The sequence below is a fragment of the Ursus americanus genome, chromosome 13, assembly GCF_024610735.1.
Source record: "Ursus americanus isolate L20-20 chromosome 13, mUrsAme1.1.p, whole genome shotgun sequence".
Classification (NCBI taxonomy): domain Eukaryota; kingdom Metazoa; phylum Chordata; class Mammalia; order Carnivora; family Ursidae; genus Ursus; species Ursus americanus.
Window position 1 is genome coordinate 71,875,149 of NC_142139.1, and position 13,293 is coordinate 71,888,441.

Sequence of the window (13,293 nt, forward strand, 5' to 3'; positions counted from 1 at the left end):
CTAGGAAAGCACCTTGTGTAAACCAGGTTGAAAGCAGATCTCCAATCTCACAGTGGTCTGGATGGCACCACAATATCAAATTTTTTATCAGTGACAATAAGATTTTTTATAATCATTGATTGAGTTTAATAAGGAATTTAAAATTGAGGTTTTCAGACCCTCCTTAGGGCCTGAGAGCCTTGGGTTCATCTTAACCAATCTCTTGCTGGTATGTAAGTTGAAGACCCTAAGCACTGAGATTCCAGCAAACTCAGCTTCACTGTTATGCTTGTCCTCGGATCCCTCCATTCTGAAATTTAATCTACAAGGTCCCCAACCTTGTGTGAAGCCCTGTAGGGGGAGGGACACACAGAGATGGGCTCACTAGCTGGGGATGGAGATGACACATTGGACATCTCAGAAGGACAGGGAAGTGTTGATCAGTTGGTTCTAATAAGTGAGGCCGTAGGTGGCCAAAGATCAGTGAGTAGAGTAGTGAGGGCAGGAGTCCCCTGAGAGGGGTTCGTGGAAAAGAAAAAAGTTGTCTTGGGCCTTAAAGGATAAGGTGAGGAGAAGAAAGAAAAAAAGCATTACAGGAAAGAGAAGAAGCTCAAGAAAAGGCAAAATACTTCAAATGAGAATTTAGGAGGAATTAGAAAATGAGAATGTCTGAGTAGGATGCAGCTCAGTTACAAAACTCTTTAAAAGTCAGGCATGGGATCATGAGGGCCAAGACAGAGAGCAGTAGAGAAAGAACACTGATTTTGGACTTGGCTCACCTAGGTTAGAATCTTGCCTCACACAATGGATTGGATAACATTGGGCAAATTATTCAACCTTAGTTTGTTCTCAGATAAGCTCTTGATTTGTGTGTGTGTGTGTGTGTGTGTGTGTGTGTGTGTGTGTATGTTTGAGATACTTTGTATCATCTTACTGTCCCCTGCTTCTTTCCCAAAAAACAAATCAGCCAATGCACAAGAGAGATTAGCTCTTGGTCTCTGGTTAAGATGAGACCATCTGGGATACTGGATGAAGGGAGAGTCTCAGGCTGTGGGCACTTACTTGGCCTCCAGCAGATGCCAGAAAATTTGAGTAACAAAGGGTGCCATGGACCTTATTAAGGAAGCTATCAGTTTAGAAGCAACAGTCAGTGCCTGGGCTTTGGGCCAGTTTAATGAAAATAGTAATGATGGTGATATGACGGTGTATTAATAATAACATTCCTTGGGTCACCTGGGTGGCTCAGTTGGTTAGCATCTGACTTGGTTTTGACTCAAGTCATGATCTCAGGGTTCTGGGAATTGAGCCAGCTCTGGGTTCTGGGAATTGAGGGCTTAGCACTCAGCAGAGTCTGCTTGTCCCTCTCTCTCTGCTCCTCCACCTGAGCTCTTTCTCTCTCTCTCATTAAAAAATAACATATCTTGTACACTCAATATGCATCAAGCATTGTGCTAAATATTACACATTAATTATGTTATGTAATCCTCAAAAGCATTCTGTGAGATAGGTAGGATTGTCATCTCCATGTCATAAAAAAACTAAATCGTGAAAAGGATTAAGTAACTTGCTGAGGGTCACACATCTAAGATGTATCAGAGATAGATTTCAAACCCAGGTAGTCAGACTTCATACTTACACTCTTAACCACAGTGGTCTATAGATCAGACCAGAGCTAGACAAGTTCTGAGAATCACTTAAAACCTTAAGTTTCTAGGGTTTCCAATTGCAGTGGACATTAACAGTTTGGACCAAGTACCCATCCCCTTACCTTCTTACCTTCTCCTGTTAACAGTACTCCACACTGTATTTAGAGAACAGCCCCTCTCCCAGATGACCCATTTGAGTTAGGGAGAGCTGCCAATCAGGGATCCCCATCCATCAGCCTTGGACTATGAGCCAGGCTGGGCCCATCAGAATTCTTCCCTGGAATTTTCATTAGTTAAAGGTGAAGAATTGCTCTTCCTTTCTCCTAGGATTTCTAAGCGCAAGGATATTACTCTAGAATTGTCCACTGACATGCCCTTAATTAAGAGCATGAGAAGGTTGCTGATGTAGATGGGGACTGACTTGAGGGCGAAAAGAGAGAAATAAAGTTTGAGAAAGAGGAAAAGAGAGAGATTTTTACGTCTTTTATTATCCCCATACCTGATTATTTGTGAAAATTGATTATATATATATTTTTTTCTTAAGCTGGTATGAACTGGGTTTCTGTCCCTTGAAACTGTAAGTGTCCTGAATTAATATGCCAATCCTCCTAAAAGATTTAAGGGCAGGGGTACCTGGGTGGCTCTGTCAGCTAAATGTCCCACTTTTGATTTTGGCTCAGGTCATGATCTCAGGCTGTTGAGATGAAGTCCTGCATCAGGCTCTGCACACCGTGGGGAGTCTGCCTGGGATTCTTTCTCTCTCCCTCTGCCCCTCCCCCGGCTGACGTTTGCTCTCTCTCTCAAATAAATAAATAAATCTTTTAAAAAAAGGTTTTAAGAGGGGATTCCATACCCAGTTTGTCCTGGAAGAATATCCGAAGAGAGCCCCATTTTTTTAATTTCTGTGACTATCACATAGGAGTACAGACTTTTCAATGCCTTTTTGGAGAACAGAGGTTAAAATGATCTGCTAGAAGGTGATTCACAATTGTACCTTTGATTTTGATAATAATAATGATGATGATGATGATATTGTTGATTATAGTGATTCTATTATCGTTGACTTGTTGAATGCTCACTACATGTTAGCCACCATGCTCAGAACTGTGCATGCTTTATCTCATATGATTCCAATAGTCCTGTGAGTGAAGGCCTACTATTGTCCTCACTACACAGATAAAGAAACTGAGGTATAGGGAGGGCTAAGGGATGGCAGGCAAATGGCACATCTGAGTTTCAAATTCAGATCCACATCTACAGAGTTCCAATACTTACACTCAACTCAGCCACTTTCCTGATATCATCCAAACATAATGTTATACAAAGCTTATGACAAGCATTTCCCTCATGAAATGGGGAAAAAGAATAGTGGAGGGGCAGGTCAGCAACCACCTTCTGATGGTCTAAGCAGAAAAAAAAGAAAAGAAAAGAAAACTCAAAGAGGAGCATCTCAGGAAAATAAACATTACAATAAGCTTTAGAAAAAGACTATATTTTGGAGAACCTGTTATTTAAACAGTTGTCATTTTGCTGAGCCAAATGTCCAGTTATAGGATATCAATTCTGTCTCAGCTCTGTGAGAGCTTTGTGATAAAATGGACTAAAAACAATGCCATCAAAGTGTCCCTAGCCCAGCTCCCTACAGATGGCCCACAGTAAGATGTGTGAGTACTCAGGCTTTAAACATCTTCACCATGAAATCAAGATGTTCTCACCAAGCTGGGAGTGGAGGTGCGGATCATGGAGGTAGGAAAGGAAGCCCTCTGAGAAACCCCATATGATGGATGGGAAACTGTTACAGATCATTTCCTGGGGTGACAAGACAATGTCCCTCCTTTACTTGTGTTCTCCTTCCACCTACCGCACATACACTGGACTTCCTCTCCCTGTCACTGTTGTGGCGTGGTTTACCACTCTTGTCACTGCATTTCCTCATGTCTGGGGCCTGCGCTGGCCTCTGTTCCTGTTGACTTGCTGTGAGAAGGCATCATGTGTTCTCACAGCATGCAGCATCTATCAGAGTCTCCCATGCTTTGGCAGCCAGGAAGCAAGGGTAAGGACACATTCCCATGTAAGCCCCTGGAGACTTTCCTGCATCTTCCATATGCGAAGCTACCAGGTAGTCCATGTAATCACCTTCAATTAGCCATCAAAGACACACTTTTCCCCAAAACAGCTCAAAAGAAGAAAAGGCAAGATCTTTAGGATCACATCATAAGATTCAGAAGCTTTTGCCATCTGATAATACTCATCATCTCTTTGTTGCATTTATTTATAACCTCTTTTGCCTCCAACCTTTCTATATTTTCCCTCCTGGTGACTTCTACATTCACATACTTGATCCATTTAACATCTTAGTTTCTCAGTGCCTTACATCACTGCCAATAATCAGCTCAGAAATCCTCCTAGCCCATATCAGCCAACAGCTTCCATGCCCATAGCCTAGACGGTCATTACCAACTGCATCATCTCTACTATCTTGATATCAAAGATCCAACTGACCATCATCACCAATATTCCTGTTTATTCTCGCTAGTACACATGCTTCAACAGTATTGGACCCTCCAGAATTTCCAGATCATAAAACCTATGCTTACTGTTTATCCTACTTGCCATATTTCCACTCCATCTTCCTTTATTAAAATGAATCCATTGCATAAGCCATCAGTTCCTTCTGCTCTCCATTATGGAAGCCATCCTGGATGCCTCTAACCTTTGGTTAAACCCAACTCTCCATCTACCTCATAACTGCATCCAGCTGAATGGAAATGTTGAAAAACATGCAAACACTTTGACTGTTCTCATCTTAAATCCATGACCACAGACCCTAAGTAGAACAGTGTTCCCACTTCATTTTTCTATTCATTTCACAACTTTTCAATTCTCAAATCTCTAATACCCCTTCTTACTTCTTCACTCTTGGATGTTGATCTATTTTACCGAGAACACAGAAACAATCAGAGAAATTCCTTCTCTTCCTACAGCCAGTTTCCAGTCTCTGTGCCAACAGGCTCTGCCTTTTCTTCTGCCAGAGGAAAAATTCTTCCTAGAGGTCAACCTTTTTACTGTCCAGAGAGCCCTGTTTCCTTCCACTTACAAGATTTTATCCCTCTAGTTATTCTATCACTCTCCTTCTTCACTTTCATCTCTCTAGGAATAGTATATCACACACGAACATGCTAAAATAACACATATCTTTTTTTTTAAAGATTTTTATTTACTTATTTGACAGAGAGAGAGAGAGACAGCGAGACAGGGAACACAAGCAGGGGGAGTGGGAGAGGGAGAAGCAGGCTTCTCACTGAGCAGGGAGCCTGATGCAGGGCTTGATCCCAGGACCCTGGGATCATGACCTGAGCCAAAGGCAGATGCTTAATGACTGAGCCACCCAGGCACCCCAAATAACACATATCTTAAAGAAGCAGCAGCCGTTCTCACAGCTACTACCCTATTTACTTGCTCCCTTTGTAATAAAATTCCTGATTATATATATTTTTTGTAATTCTTATCTTCACTAATTTACTTTTCAATTTCTCTTGAATTCTTTTTGTAGAAGACTGCTATTGTTCCCAACTGTTGGCTCCTCCTTTCTATAAGGAGTGTGGTTGCCATGTGACCTGCAGTGCCTCCTGCAGGTGGAGTATACCTCCCATAACCATCAGCAGGCTTGGCCATGTGGCTGGCTTACCCAACAGAATCATAGTAGACATGATATGAGCTATGTTTGAGTAGAAGTTTTAAGAGGCAGGTCAAGTTGCCACCAGCAATCTTGTTCTTCTTCTAAGCTATGATAACTGAAACCCCAGATTGGAGCTATTCTTTCAGCCTGGGTTTTAAAATGAGAAGTTATAAGGAGTAGAACTTTAGCTGACCCACAGCTGTCAACAGGTAACATGAAAAACAAAACATTACTGTTTGACAAGTCCTTGAAAGTTGGTAGTTGATCGTTATGGCAGCCTTACTCAGCAAATTCTGACATTTTTTTAAAGATTTTATTTATTTATTTGAGAGAGAGCACAAGCAGGGGGAGGGGCAGAGGGAGATGGAGAAGCAGGCTCCTCGCTAAGTGGGGAGCCTGAAACGGAGCTCTATCCTAGGACCCTGGGATCATGACCTGAGCTGAAGGCAGACAACCAATTGAGCCACCTAGGTGTCCCAAATTCTGACTTTCTAAACCGGTGTGTCCCCATTATTCCATGGAAAAATCACACTTGTCAAAACCACTTCAGTTTTGCCAAATCTAGTGATTATTGGTCTCCTTATTGAACCACTGATTATGCCATCTTAAAACATTTTCATGTCTTGGCATCAGGAAACCCACTTGCTCTGTTTTTCTACTGCTTCACTGGATCCTCTGTCAGTCTGCTTCACTGGCTCCTCCTCTTCCTGAGACTTAAATGTTGAAATCCTAGAATAAATCTGTTTTATATCATTTTCTCCATGTCTGTGGCTGGGATTCTAAAACTAGTTTCTCTCACCCTTACTTTTCCCTGATCTTCAGGCTTGAGTATGTAATTTCTTACTCAGTATCTCCACATGCATCTCCAAAATGGTACTCTTAATTATCTCCAACCACCACTATAGACTTGCTCATCTCTACTCTTATTTCAGCAAATGGCAGCACCACCATATCATACCCAGTTGCTCAAGCTGAAAAAGACTTGATATCATCTATATTCCTATCTTTCTCTTGCACCCCATATCCAAAGCTTCCAAACTCGAGCACTTACATCATTATCACTCTGATCTAATCCCAGATTATCTCTTGCCTGGACTATAGCAGTAGTCTCCATTCTATACAAAATCCCCATTTCTATTCTTGTCATCTTGCATTCCTGCCATGCACTGAACATCCCGAATAGTTCATTATTTCTTAATGTAAATTAGATCGCATTATTGCCCATGCTCAAAACCCTACAATGGTTTATTATAATTCTTCAGACAAAAGCCAAAGCCCTTATCATGGATACCAAGGCCCTATAATATCTAACCCTGGCTATCGTTCCAGCTCTGTCTCTGTCAATTTTCCCTTTGCTTATCCACTCAGAAACCAACCATCTTGATATTATTCAAACCCACTATACTTTTCCCATCTCAGGGCCTTTGCACTTGCTGTTCCCTCTGCCTAGAATACAATCTTTCCCTTGATATCTTCAGACTGGTTTCTTCACTCCACTCAGGTTTCTCTTAAATATTTTGTCTTCTTAACCATCCTAATTAGTCACATCTTTTCTATCATATTTTATTTTCTGATTCATGCTCTTTATCACCCTTAGCACTAATAAGAGATGGTATAGGTTAGGAATTAAGAACAGGCTCCCCAGCTTGACAATTAACCTCTCTAGGTATCAATTTTTCCACCTGTAAAATGGAGATCAGAGTAACAGTGCTTATCCTATAAAGTTCTAACAAGGCTTAAATGAGTTAATACCTATAAAACTCTTAGCAAAAAACAATGATTGTTGGCTGTTTGTACCTGACATTTAATTTTCCAAATGTACATTGTCTAGCTCCCCATAGAGCAGGAACTTTGTATTTCTGGTTCACTGCTGTAATTTCAACACATGGAAGATGCAGAAACTGTGTTGACAGGAGTGTCTCTGCAAACTCATTTTAAGAAAACTGCTTCATTTTGTGTACTAGTTTTTTAAAAAAATCATATTTAAGTTGTACTCATCTTCCCCCAATCCCAGTATCACTTTATCATTATTTTGAATTGATCCTTAATTGATAACTTTTCACTTGAAAATTTCCTTTCTCTCAGTATTAAACAAGATAAGATCAGGGAAATTGATAGTTCAATTCTCTGATTGAAATAATCATTCTCTAATTTGTCTGTGTATAAGAGTTTTAATTGTCACCTATTGGATTTACATAAAATGGATTATATTACCATTTGGATTCATATTATGTAACCTGCCTGGGTCAATGAAAGTAAATGTCATACCTAAAATGATTACTCGTGAATTCCTGAATCTTTTGCTGACTTCTTGAATATCAACTACAACCTGATCTATAATTAATAATAATCCCTTATATAGCATTTAATGTGTACAAACACAATCTTTGCAAGCCATTACTTATGTCATCTTCAGCATTATTCTGGAACAAAAGAGGAGGCCCTTGTCATTATATGTAATTCACAGAGATGAGAAGGGTCCTGACTTAGGTCATTTGGAGCAAAGTACAGTGCCAGGAAAGAAAAGCTATTTACCACAGCTGGTCTCAAATGAAAGTTCCCCAAAGATAGAGACCATAGAGAACCCACAAGGTACTACAAATCATGTTCAACGCTATGCTGCCGGGATTTGCACTCCTTTTTCATGGCACCATAGAACCAGAAGGTGTTAAATTCCGAAAGACCTCAGAAATCATTTTGGCTAGCATCCTTTATTTTTCCATATGAGGAATCTGAGTATATAGCCAAGGTTATGCTAGTTGTTGTAACAGATAAACCCTCACATCCCTGGGGTTTCACATAATGAAAGTTTATCTCTCACAGTGGTGAGGCTGGGAACCAAGCTCTTTCCATCGTGGCTCCACCATCTCCAGCATGTGGCTTCTAGGGTTGCTGTGGGAAAGGAAAGAGCATGTAAGTCATGGGTGAGAGGTTCTTAACAGCCAGGCCTGGAGGTAGCACGTATCACTTCCACCCACATCTCACTGGCCAACACTCAGTTGTTTGATCACCCTAACGTCAGAGAGGCTAGGAAATGCAGTCTAGCTATTAATCCAAAAGGAAGGGGAAATGTGACTGGTAAACAGCTGGTGTCAGAAACACCAAGCAGGTCCTGCAACTGTCTTGAGCTAAGTCCACCCAGTCTACAAGTAGTGGCTGAGGTTGTTCCCAGGACCTCTGTTTCTGCACATGAATATCTACTACTTACTCTCGCCCTTCTCTCTTACTCTCCTTTGTACACTAGCCTTCATTATACAAATTCTCTACTGTTTCTAATCTCATGTTTTTCTTGAATTTTACTCCCAGGGATATGAAAAAGAAATGAGAAAAAGGAAACATTAGCTGTTAGTTATCCACGTGAAAGAGCACCTGAGAGACGATTAGTAATAGAAAAAAGAAAGTTGTTCTTTTGGAATCACCTAGCATCGTGCTCCCAGCTGTAATCAATTCCCATGTTTCTTCCAATGGTCCAGATAATAGAATATTAGACTGAAAGGACCTCAGAAACAGCTAACACAGAGCTGCCACTGTTATTAATACATCATGGAAACTTAAGCAACACCCCTGGGACTCTCAATTTAAAAAAGTGAGATAATGCCTCACATTAAGTTGTCATAAAGATTAAACATGATAATGTTAGACAAAACTAACTGGCCCAATGCCTGGAACATAGTAGGTTCTCAACCGATGCTAGTTGGCTTTGAATCTGAATCAAGTTCAATGCTGTCATGTTATAGAATGTTTTGTGTCCTCAACCATGTAAGATTAATCTGGTGCACAGGTCTTTTTGGGCTCCTGGGCACAATTCCAATATGGGAGAGGAAGTCCCTACACACACTACACCAGGAAATCCTCAGACACCAGCAGAATACAACTCAATTCTGATACTATCTACCTGGAGATAGCACCAGGTTGCACAGGTTAAAGGTTCAGTCTTATAAAACCGCCCTCCCCACCCCTCCCAGTTCAGAAGCCAGATTGCAAGCCTCAGGCTGTTACCTGTGTTTCTGATTGGTTACAGTTCAGGGGTTCCAGTGACCTCCTCCTTAAGTTCGATTTATCTGCTAGAGCAGTTTACAGAACGCAGGGAAACACTTACTAACCCTTACCATTTTATTAAAGCATATGATAAAAAGGATATGAATCAACAGCCAGATGAAGAGACACAGCAAGGTCCTCAACAAAGGAGCTTCTGTCCTCATGGAGTTGGGGCCCCACTCCCTGGCACCTGGGAGCATTTGATTCCACAAGCATGGAAGCTCTTCGAAAAAGGACCAGAAAGCTGTCCTCTTGGGTTTTCATGGAGACTTCATTATATATACATGATTGGCTAAGTCGCTGGTCATTGCCAATTAATTGAACCTCTAGCCCCTCTCCCCTCCCCAGAGATCAGGAGGCAGCATTGAAAATTCCAACCCTCTAATCAGAGTTGGCTCCACTGGCAACCAGTACCCCATCCTCAGGCTCTTTCCAAAAGTCACCTCATTAACAAAACAAAAGGCACCTTTATCACTCTCAAAATTCAGGAAATTCCAAGAGCTTTGGGAGCCGTGAGCCAGGAACTGTGAACAGACCAAATATATGTGAGAAATATATATCTTGGTCATCTAAATGATCAAATGTATTTTTCTTACAAATCACAATATCACAATAAGCTAGGATGTGATCTGTTAAATGACCCAAGTACTGTACACAGGAGGCCACAATCACCCGCAAAGATGAAGGAGCTGCCTGCTGGGAATGAGAGCAAAGGCTGGGCCCAGCAAGCTGCTTTCACATACTTGTTTATTATACTAGAGCTAGCAGCAAGCCTGGGTTGCCCCCTGCCCCACTCTTCCACAGTCTTCCCATCCTTCCCTCTGTTCAATAGATTCAAAGCCAGGAAGGCTCTCCCTAAGGAGTATCACAAACCCATCATGAAACCCACCCCAGTCACAGATAAATTCTCATTTGCATTTCCATTTCCTTGCTATGTGACTTTGGACATTTAATAAATGGTAGTTATTATTTTTATTATTGAGTTCATTATTATTTCCAGAGCACACTGATGTTACCACCCTCTGAGGGTCTTCACTGCCTCTGGAAAACACATCCTGTCCACTAACAAGACACAGAAATATATTGTCTCATGTGAGCCAGGCAGGTCCATTAACACTTGGTGCTCCTGAAGATCAGACCCAGCCAAACTTAACACACAGACTCTCAAACTGGTCCCTGAGGCATGTAACGATGATGCAAAACACGGATGAATTATCTCTCATGATAGAGTTCTCCAGTGTCCTGATGATGTGCAAAGTGAGATTGTGGACGAGGGCAAAGGAGCCTGAAAGACAATGGTAAGGTTATTGGCTCTTGCACTGGGATTTATGAAGTTCTAAGAGATGGGCATAAAGAGAAGACACCATGGAACCCAGGCCCACGAGCCCAGTACTGCCTGCAATGACAATTTTGAAACATGAGGAAACATTTCTGCACAGCTCCCGCACCAGTGGGCTCCAGGCGGCAGCACCTATGGCAGTACACGGAAAGGGTCTGTGCTGTTATTGCTTCATCCTTGACCAAGTCAATGACATGAGCTCTGTCACGTGTTCCCAAGGTCCTTATCACTCATTCTCACCACCTCAGGAAAGATGCAACTGATTTTTCTTTCAGATTCCCATAGCATTTTTACCCACCCCTATTACCATAAATAATACATTATATTGTAACTGTTGATTTTCTTGTCTTTATCCCCACTAGGATGAGGAATCATGTCTTACTCCTCATCTGAGGTAAGCAGGTGTTCAATAAATGTTTGTAGACTGACAGCTGGCCTCTTTTGCCAGATACCTACGTGCTCCTGACCCTTACCTCTCATTTGACATTGGATCCCATCTCTCTGCTGACCTGACTCCCAGGCATGCCCAGTCTTCTCCTGGCCCCAGCCTCGTTGTTGAGGAAGCATGGAGCCCCGTCTACAATCAGGATTTTGCTGCACTCCTGACCCAGTTGGCTTTACCACCTCTACATTTGACAGCTGCCCTGGCAGGCTGGGACTTCCCTGCACTCCTTGTCCTCATAGCCTGGACCCAGGCAGCAGGGTCTCATGGATAGGCATAGGGTTTGACAGTGAGAACCCATCCCATTGGGAATAATGCCATTTCTTGTAAATCACCCCCATCACCATTCTTCAGCTTCTTCCACTATAAATGGATGAAATGATACCATCCTCAGAGTAGAAATGAGAATGAAGGTAGACGTGAAGGCACCTTAAAACAGAGTATTTGTTCACTCAGCTCTGCCTTTGTCTGCAGCAGAAAGCCAGAAGCATTTAAACATTTCACCTACACCAGTGTCTGGATAAGGTGCCTCCATGAGTCCCTCCATCCCTGGTCAACACCTCTGTCCAGGTGAGAGGGCTGCCAGCAGTGTGCCTCCTGCATCGATATTCAGACTGCAGAAATCCCCACAAATGGGCAATGCAGGCAGAAGAGGAAGGTGTAGGTGTTTCTTAGGCATTGTCAAATAAGTGGATCAGCAAAATAGGAAGTGGCAGAGAGCAGAGACTGTCTGTGTTATTTCAAGCTTGTGATCACATCTCACATGCTCTGCTGAGCCAGTGAACAAAGCAGCCCTCGGAAAACTGGTACTTGGTGTGGGCGGGCTCAGGCAAACTGCCGGCAGCCCTAGCTCTGCTCTGCGTGCTCACTAGTGAATCTGACCTCCCCTGAGGGAGCCTCAGTGTCCTTGGGGCTCCTGAGGCAGGTCCTTTTAATTCAACATTTATCGAGCACTTATCAAGGCCAAGCATTGCACTGACACTTTGAGAGCCACAGAAAAGAAAAACCCACCATCCCTGCACACAATGACTTCCCAGTCCTGAGCCATAGTTGAAAGTTTTCTTAACCAACACTTCCAGCAGGTCTCTCTCCTGCTCAAGAACTTGCAATAGCTTCCTATTGCTTTCGATCGAGTACAGACTCTTTGGCCTGACTTTTAAGTACCCACCTCCAACCTAAGTCTACCTCAATTGCTAACGATAGCAAGACCTCCATTCCTGCACATGACATGTCCTAATTGTGCCAGGCTCTTCCTGTCTTCTCCAGTCATGCTGTAACGTTTTCTTACCTAACCCTTTCAAGACCTAGCTCAAATTCCATGAGCCTCTCATGATCTTTCTTTTCCAGACTCCAGTTCACTGACAGCAAGCCATAGTCTAGCACTAAATTATTCTTTAATTGTTTCACACAGTCTCTCTCTCACTAGACTATAAGGTCCTGAAGGGCAGAGACTATTCAATTAAGCTCAATTCAACAAATATTTTTGAACACCTACCATTATCCCCTGCCTGTATCTGTTGATGCCTTGACTGACAGGCTGGTTCATGCTCTGGGCTCCTCCAGGCAGATGAACAGCTTTCATGATAAAGAGTTTAAGCCACAACCTTATGCAAATCTCAGCACTGTGACCTTCCCTTAAGGACCTTAAGGCATCCTGAAATAAGATGAAACAACCCATCCTCAAAGCTACCTTGAGAAATAGGAAACCACTTGTTCTCCCCCTTTTAAGGCCACGCTGCCTTGAAGTTGCTGCAGACCCATCCTATTTTTCCAAGACAGATGCCTGCCCAGGTCCTACCTATGTGTTGGTTTTCTGCCTCTGTTCTCAATACCCTACCCCCAACTCTTCCTACTGCAGGGAGAAATGCTGGGAGAAAGGGAGGCCTGCTGGATTCCTGGGCTGCTTACCTTTTTGCATGTTTGACTATTGCCATCTAGTGGCCATATGGCATAAACTAAACTCCCATCCCATCCCCCAAATGCTCCTATACCCCTGTTTTTTGAGGAGAGAAAAGAGCTCTACTTTTCAACCCCAAAAAGGTCCTAAAAACTGCTGTCAAAGACTGCCAGGAGCTTCAGTATTCTCAGGAAATTACTTGAATGCCTGCCAACTTGTAGAGGTTTAGGATAAGGGCCCTTCCTGTGGGTTAACAGCCTAGGCATGAAGGCT